Source organism: Neofelis nebulosa, chromosome 3 (assembly GCF_028018385.1).
Source record: "Neofelis nebulosa isolate mNeoNeb1 chromosome 3, mNeoNeb1.pri, whole genome shotgun sequence".
In the NCBI taxonomy this organism is placed as follows: Eukaryota; Metazoa; Chordata; class Mammalia; order Carnivora; family Felidae; genus Neofelis; species Neofelis nebulosa.
The window spans coordinates 200,840,099-200,848,575 of record NC_080784.1 but is presented as its reverse complement, the minus strand read 5'-3'; positions in this window follow the sequence as shown (position 1 = coordinate 200,848,575).

Sequence of the window (8,477 nt, the reverse complement as noted above, 5' to 3'; positions counted from 1 at the left end):
GGCCAGAAGCCTAGATCAAGATGGTGGCCAGGCCGCGCTGCCTCTGAAGGTATAGGGACGGATGTGCTCCAGGCTTCTCTCCCGGCTTCTGGAGACACCAGCGTTTGTGGCAGAACTCCAGTCTTCACGTGGTGTGCTCCCCGTGCGTGCCTGTGTCCAAATTTCTCCATTTCACGAGGACCTCGGGCATACTGGGTTGGGCCCACCCCCCTCCAGTACGGCCTCATCTTGACGAATTATATCTGAACAGCCCTAGTTCCAAATAAGATCACTGTCCGAGGTGCTGAGGGTTAGGGCTTCAACATAACTTTTTGTGGGGGGCGCCTCCTTCTCACTTGCTGTGGCCTTTCCTTAGTGTGAAAAGAAGGGACAGGGAGGGAGGGAGAGAGGGGGGGAGAGAGGAGAAGGAGGGAGGGAGAGTGGAGGGAGGGAGGGAGGGACAGGGAGGAAGGGGGGAGACAGGGAGGAAGGGAAGGAGAGAGGAGGGAAGAGGGAAGACGAGAGAGGGAGGGAAGGAGAGGGAGGAAGAGAGGGAAGGAGGGAGGGAGGGAGAAGGAGACAGAGAGGGAGGGGAGGGAGAGAGAGAGGGGGAGGGAGGGAAGGAAGGGGAGAGAGGAGAGAGGGCCGGCAGGCTGTCTGGTGTCTCTTCTTACAAGGACGCTGGTCCTATCAGATCAGAGCCCCTCCCTTATGACATTTTTAACCTTCATCCGGTCATTAGATGCCCATCTCCAAATACAGCCCCACTGGGGGTCAGGGCTTTACCATGCGACTTTGGGGGGACACTAACATGAAGTCCATAACCGCCCATAACAGTATGTGTTGCATTTCTATGTAACAGCCGCAACCCTGGCTTCACTTTATCACCTGCCTCTCTTTCTCCCCGTATACTCTAGAAATAAAAAAACTTATTGATATTTCGAGTTTTTTTTGGAGCAAGGCAGGTCTTGATAAAGAAAAATGAGGGGCGCCTGGGTGGCTCAGTCGATTAAGTGTCCAGCTCTATGGTCTCCCGGTTTGTAGGTCTGAGCCCCAAGGTGCTTGGGATGTTCTCCCCCTCTCTCTCTGCCCCTCCCCTGCTCACTCATGCTTTCTCTCTCAAACTTTAAAAACAAAGAAGGCAAATCATGGAACTGTCCTGCATTGAGGTACAGGAGCCCAAATGGCAGGAAGTGCAGGGACACTGGCCTTCCCAGCAGTCTGGTGGGGACAGTGATGGGGGCCCTTGCACACACGTCTCTGGCCCCCACGCTCCTTGGGCCAGCGCGTCTCGATTCTTCTGCTCTGTGCAGCTTGGGCTTCCTGGTGTGGATTAATGGTCCCGTGGCCAAGACTGCTGGGAAATCCCCGAGGCCACACCAGCACCGACAGGTCGGGGATCAAGAGGCAGCGGCTAGAGCCGACAGTCCACGCTGTCTGCTTTCCTGAAGTCAAAGGGTCGAGCGGTCGACGGCCAAGGAACCCGGGAACGTCGCCTGCTCATTCGAGAATGTGAGACCAGAAGGAAAAGGGCCCATTCTTTTAGCAATGGGCTCGTCTGTCACCGGCCTTGCTGCGGATTCCTTCTCCGGCCTGGGAGTCACAGGCAGACCGATTAACTGGGTCACCTCGCACACTATTGGTGCCAGGCCCCGGGGGTCTAGCGTGGCTGCCTCTGCCACTCACCCAGCAGGTTCCCCGGCCACCTGTCCGCGCCGTAGACCCCGGCACACCCTGCGTCTTGCTCTATGTCACAGGCTGACTTGTGTCCCTGACAAGTTCAGATGTGCGTCTCAACCCTCAGGACCTGGGAATGTGACCGCATTTGGACACGGGGCCTTGAAAGAAGCGATTAAGGAAAAATGAGGTCATGTCGATGGGCCCTGATTCAATAGAACTGGTGTCCTTTTAGGAGAGGAGATCAGGACGCAGACACAGAGGGACGACCGCGTGAGGACACGGGGAAGATGGCCGTCCACAAGGCAAGGTGAGGAGGAACCAGCCAGCCCACACCTTGATCTCCGACTTCCGGCCTCCAGAATGTCAGGAGAGGACACGTCTGCTGTTTAAGCCCCCGAGTCTGGTATTTTGTCATGGCTAAGTACAATCTGTGCTTGGGAACCTACCACTTTCGGCCATAAATAGCGAACAAGAGAACATTTTGTCCGGAACATCTGGGCACACCTTCCCTTTCAGAAGTCTGTTAAACGTAATTTTCAAAAGGGCATCTGGGTGGCTCAGTTGGTTAGGCGTCTGACTCTTGATTATTTCAGCTCAGGTCATGATCCCAGGGCCGTGGGATCAAGCCCCACATCCGGCTCCATTTGTGGAGCCTGCTTGGGATTCTCTCTCCCCCACCCCTCTCTCTCTATCCCTCCCCCTCTCTCTCTATCCCTCTTCCCTGCTCTCTAATTTTTTTTTCAAAGAAAGGTAAAATCCTGCCTGTCGTACAGATAAGACTATGCATATATGTTAAAGATTTTATTTAACTCATTAATCAGGGAAGGAAACAGGCAGATAGATGTTCTTTTTTTGATTTTTTTTTTTTAACATTTTTAATTTTATTTTTGAGAGAGACAGAGACAGAGCACAAGCAGGGGTGGGGCAGAGAGAGAGGAAGACACAGAACCCGAAGCAGGGGATTCGAAGCCTGGAACAGGCTCCGAGCCGTCAGCACAGAGCCCGACGCGGGGCTCGAACCCACGAACTGTGAGATCATGGCCTGAGCTGGTCTGACGCTCAGCCGACTGAGCCACCCAGGCGCCCAGGCAAACAGATGTTCTAATTGGTTAAAAAGAGAATCCAAAGAGCAGACAGTTTCAGATGAGGAACGCTGAAATGAATACGAAATGGAGGGCTGGCTCTTCACAGCAGACAGGGAGGTCCCCCGGGACTCCGCTGGTTGGGACAGAGTCTGCCTGACTCTAGACAAGAATTATTTTGTGCTCCCAGGGGCCCCAGGCGGAGTCAGGCTTATGCTTTTGCACTACGCACGTGTAACTATAAGGGGGCTCTTTTGTAAAGTGTTAATTTTGTTCTCTTTCGCTTCTGAGAACACGACCTTCCTCCACGATAATCAGAAGTGTCCATCCGTCTTGGGTGGGGGGGAGGCGAGGAATAGCACAGAGGAAGCAAAGAGAGAGACCAGGGCATCTAAGACGATCTCTTCCAAGAGCCGGGGTTTTGTTAAGAGAGACAGAATTTTCAAAACTTTCTCTTGTCCGTCAGTCTGTCCCAGGCCAGGCCCAGCTGGTCGAGTTCAAGGGGGTGGCGAGGCCTCACTTGCCCTTTTGTGTCTGGCTTTTTTCACTTAGCATCATATTTTTAAGGGTTACCCACGAGTTAGAGCTATTTTTCAAGCCCATTTGTACAGAGGAGACGCAGGGGATCCGGGGGACTGGGCTGAGCCTTTCACGAGGCTGTTGAGTGGGGTCTCCTCTCGGACCTGTGAGGGCGGGGCGGGGGGGGGGGCGTCCAGGCTGTGGCATCTCCTGCGTGAACACTGGAGTCTGGGACATGAAAGGACACTCAGCAAGGCTGAAGGATCAATGAGGAGGTGACTCTCCTTAGGACGCATTCCTCCAGACGGGGGAAAGAGCATGCTGTCTTGCCACCAGGCCGCTTGGGGGGCCCCCTGGGGGCTCAGGCGGGCGGACGTACTTTGCCACCTGCAGCGTGTGCGAGAGCCCAGCAGCCCCGGCAGCTGGAAGGCTGAGGTCCCTCCTGCCTCGGACTCTGCTCTGTTTGAGGGGCTATGGCGCCATCTGGTGGCTGCAAGAAAACCCAAGGCGAAGGCGCTTGGGGCCGCCCGCAGATTTCCTGGTCAGTTCGAGGGAAAAGCAGGCTCGTCTGGGAAGCACCAGGACCCCGCTGGGCCCTTTGCAAACATCCTCAAGCTGAGGGCAAGCGTGATGGGAATATCCGACCCGGGCAGAGGGTGCTGATGGCAACACACGGTTTTGTGAGAAGGGAAGATGTTTACGACAATTTGCGATGTGAAAAGGCGAAGACACGGTGTGAGCTGATGCAGAAAATGTTTACGTGGCTGAATGTATGTTTCTGAGCGCATGGGGAAGGCCAGGAGGGAAACAGGCCAAGGCGTAAACACTGAATGTTGAAGGGGGTCAGTTCTGAAATAACGTGTGGAGGGCTGAGGCCGGGCTTGGACTAAGTCTCAGCAGGTGTTTGTTGGCTGTTGTATGTCAGTTACAGAATCGGATTCTCCATCCTCCTCCTCCTCATCATCCCTGGATGAGAAAATTGTTTTTCCTTGTTTCTTACGTGTATCTTCCGATTTTTCTCTGTTGTCTATGTTACTCAGAAAAAAAAAAAGAGGAAATTAAAAGAGAGAGAAAGGCTGCGATCAGCTCCCATGGAGCTTGTCTGAGTTTCGTGAATATCGCGGCAGCCGGGTTCTCTCCGAGCCCATCGACAGCCTGGCCGGCGAGCCCTGCCTGCCGGGCTGGGGCTGATCCTGGCTTTGGGCTCTGCCACCAAGTCACCCAGGGATGCCGGGGCCTGACCTCTCAGGGGGTCACTCTCCTCGTCTGGAGCAAACAGAGGACTGACCTCACAGGTCACTTACGGAGTGACACGGGTTGGCTCTTGGGCAGCATCTGCCACCGTGCCTGGCTCACAGTAAGCACAAGCCACCTCCCATCTCGGGGCATGAATCCAGCCAGGGATTGGGACAAGACCAGGGTTTCCGTGAGTCCTGGCCTTGCACCACCTGCCTCACAGCCAGCTGGGAAACTTGCTGAAAGGCAGATTTGTTGGCCTTTGCCTAAAATTTCCAACTCTGCACCATCGGCAGATTTCACAGGCAAAAACCTCCCAGCTGAGCTCACAGGAAGTCGAGACCCCTGGAAACAGGATATCGTTTCTAAGGTCCCTGCGAGCTCAGACCTTCTAAAGTGCTGGGTTCTTCTGAACCCAGGATTGGGGCCTGCCCAATCTCTTGACCTCTGCACCCCAATTTTGTAATAAGAAAGGCAGCTCTTGGCCCTGGCAGGTTGGGCAGGAACTCAGCTGCAGGCCGTTTTCAGAGGATCGTAAAGAACTAACATTGGGGACACTCGTGCCGTAGTCAGGACACTGACGTCCAGGGGTCAGGGTATCTGTTGCCCGACTGGCTGGTGCCGGAGTCGAGAACAGTCAGATCTCCTGACTCTGGGGTCAGCGGTCTGTGTGTGTGTGTGTGTGTGTGTGCACCTCACACACACGCGCACGCGTGCTTATTCTTGCTGCGGAGGCCCAGGCTATGGGCACGCCACAGAGTCAAGGCCAGCCCCTGCCAGACAACTTGCTGTCCAAGCACGCATTTACACACTTCCAAGCCTTCTCGCCACTTGTACGTTTTTCTCTGTTTCGGTTCGGCCCCTGCAGTAGAGGGATATGGGGAGAAAGGGAAGAGCCAGGAAACAGGAATTGGAAGAGCTTTGGAATTGATTTTTCCCTAGAGCTTCGTTCCACAAGAACAACCCACTGTCTTCATCCAGCACCCTCAGCCTCGGCAGCCTTACTCTGTGAGCCTCGGGTACACCCGCCACTTGGCATACAGGGAGCGCTCCATAAATGTTTACTTAGTCTGAGCAATGGGAAGAACGAGACTGCTGTGCATCGAGGTAGGTCAGAGTAGGGGCGGGGGATGAGGAGCTGAGTGTGGGAAGTTCTCCGGTCTATTGGGCATTCAGATAAGGACGGTGGGTGGGCAACTGGGCGTAGGATTCTAGAGTTCTGGGAAGGCCCGCGAGGACCCGAGTTTGGGAGTCACGAGCAAACGCCACTTAAGCACCCATTAGGCGTGAGGGGATGGCTTAGGGAGAGAGCAAGGCCAGGGACGGGTCCGGGCCTGTGCTCTGAGGCACCCTGACTTTCACGTGTGGGCCGATGAGAGGGGAGAAGAGGTCTGAGCCTGAGCAGTGAGTTGATGGACATCTAAAGGGATCGACCCCCCAAGACACCCTGGGTCTTGTCTCATGGAGGAAGGAGGCATCAACTCACTGCTGGACCACCAGCTCTGCCCAGGGGCCGACTAAGATAGGGACCCCGCGGGGTGAGCAATGGGGACCCGGACACGACTTGTTTCAGTGGAGTCAAGGGACAAAAGCTGTCTGACTGAACAGGGTTCTGGGAGAAAGACAATCAGAAGAGCTATCCAGGAGGGCCAATATTTTGACTAAAAGGTATTCCAAGAACATCCCTTTGGCAGTTACTTGCTGACCATCATCAAGGGCCAGGCGCCATTCGGGGCTCCGTGCGTAGTGCAGCGGGCAAGAGGCAAAACTCCAGGGAGCTCACATTCTCATGAGGAAATGAGTAAAATCTACAGTAGGTTTGGCAATGGATAAATCCTAATTTAGAAAGAAAGAAAGAAAGAAAGAGGAAGAAAGAGAAAGAAAGAAAGGAGAAAGAAAGAGGAAGAAAGAAAGAATGAAAGGAGAAAGGAGACAGAAAAAGAAAGAGAAAGAAAGAAAGAAAAAGAAAGAAAGAACGAAAGGAGAAAGGAGAAAGAAAAAGAGAAAGAAAAAGAAAGAAAAAGAAAGAAAAGAGAAAGAAAGAAAGAAAGAAAGAAAAAGAAAGAACGAAAGGAGAAAGGAGAAAGAAAAAGAGAAAAAGAAAGAAAAAGAAAGAAAGAAAAGAGAAAGAAAGAGAAAGAAAGAAAGAAAGAAAAAGAAAAAGAAAGAAAGAAAGAAAGAAAGAAAGAAAGAAAGAAAGAAAGAAAGAAAGAAAGAAAGAAAAAGAAAAAGAAAAAGAAAGAAAAAACCAAAGCCAGCAGCTGGGGAGCAGGGTGGCGGTGTGGAGGGCCACAGTTGTGTAGGGGGTGCCAACTGCAGGCACAGGCAGAGGGAGGTTGGTGGGTGTGGGCGAGGCTCCTCACTGTTGGCTTCTACGTCCTCAGAGAAAAAGAAAGCAAGATCATGAGCAGAAGGACGGGCAAGGAGAAGACCGTGAAGACCACGAAGCAAGGGCAAGGGCAGCACGGGGTCTAGGTGGGCGAGGAAGGCTGTGAGGTGGCCGAGGGCTCCCCAGAAGTGAGCCGTAGTAGGAAGCACAGCAGGGCTGCTTCTCACCAGCCTGGCTCAGACACCCCTGTGCAGACAGAGGGCAGGGCTGGAAGCTGATAAAGAGGCTGGTGGGTGGAGCCTGGTGTGATGGGCCTCGGGTTTAGCCTGGGAAGAAGGTGGCTTGGGACACGAGGGCTGTGAGGGGCAGTGGACAGATGGTGGACCGCTGGGTGGTAGGTCCTCGGCGGATGAGGGCTGCTTGGGCCAGGATACCAGAGGGAGGAGAGGGACAGAGGGAGGAGAGGGACTGAAGAGTGGGACAGAGGTGGGAGGGGGACAGAGGGAGGAGAGGGCATGGGAAGGAGGGGGACAGAGGGAGGAAGGGGACAGAGGGAGAAGCAGGACAGAGGGAGGATTGGGACAGAGGGAGGAGCGGCACAGAGGGAGGGGCGGGACAGAGGGAGGAGGGGGACAGAGGGAGGAGGGGGACAGAGGGAGGAAGGGGACAGAGGGAGGAGTGGGACAGAGGGAGGAGGGGGGACAGAGGGAGGAGGGGGACAGAGGGAGGAGGGGGACAGAGGGAGGAGAGGGCAGGGGAAGGAGGGGGACAGAGGGAGGAAGGGGACAGAGGGAGGAGTGGGACAGAGGGAGGAGGGGGACAGAGGGAGGAGGGGTCAGAGGGAGAAGCAGGACAGAGGGAGGAGGGGGACAGAGGGAGGAGTGGGACAGAGGGAGGAGGGGGACAGAGGGAGGAGGGGTCAGAGGGAGAAGCAGGACAGAGGGAGGAGGGGGACAGAGGGAGGAGGGGGACAGAGGGAGGAGTGGGACAGAGGGAGGAGGGGGGACAGAGGGAGGAGTGGGACAAGAGGGAGGAGGGGGACAGAGGGAGGAGGGGGGACAGAGGGAGGAGGGGGACAGAGGGAGGAGGGGGGACAGAGGGAGGAGGGGGACAGAGGGAGGAGGGGGACAGAGGGAGGAGGGAGACAGAGGGAGCAGCAGGACTGAAGAGGGGGACAGTGGGAGGAGGAGGACCGAGGAGTGGGAGGTATGGAGGACACGCGGAGGAAGGAGAAAGTTCCCACTCATGTGGGACCAGCAGGGTTCAGGTTTGTTCCAAAGCGGACCTTCCGGTCTGCAACCATGCTGCTTCCCCACGAATATCCGCGCCCACCCGTGTCTCTCACGGGCTGTGTCGTCCCCGGGTTACAGATGGTGGACGGTGACGGAATCGGAGGTCCTCTGTGCAAGCGGCCTCACGTACCACGCGGGGAACTGCACTTTCACGGGTGTGAGCTCACTCGGATAGCCTAGCGACGGGTCTACGGACACAACGCGCTCTGTCTCGCAGAGGCCAGCACGTCCGCCGCCGGGAAGGGGAGGGGGAAGCTCATTCAGGCGCCCGCCTGGCAGGTGGACCTGGCAAGTATCTTCAGGGGGATGGGGGCATCTCTCGGGCCTTGCATCAGTGCCACAAGATTCTTACCTCATACC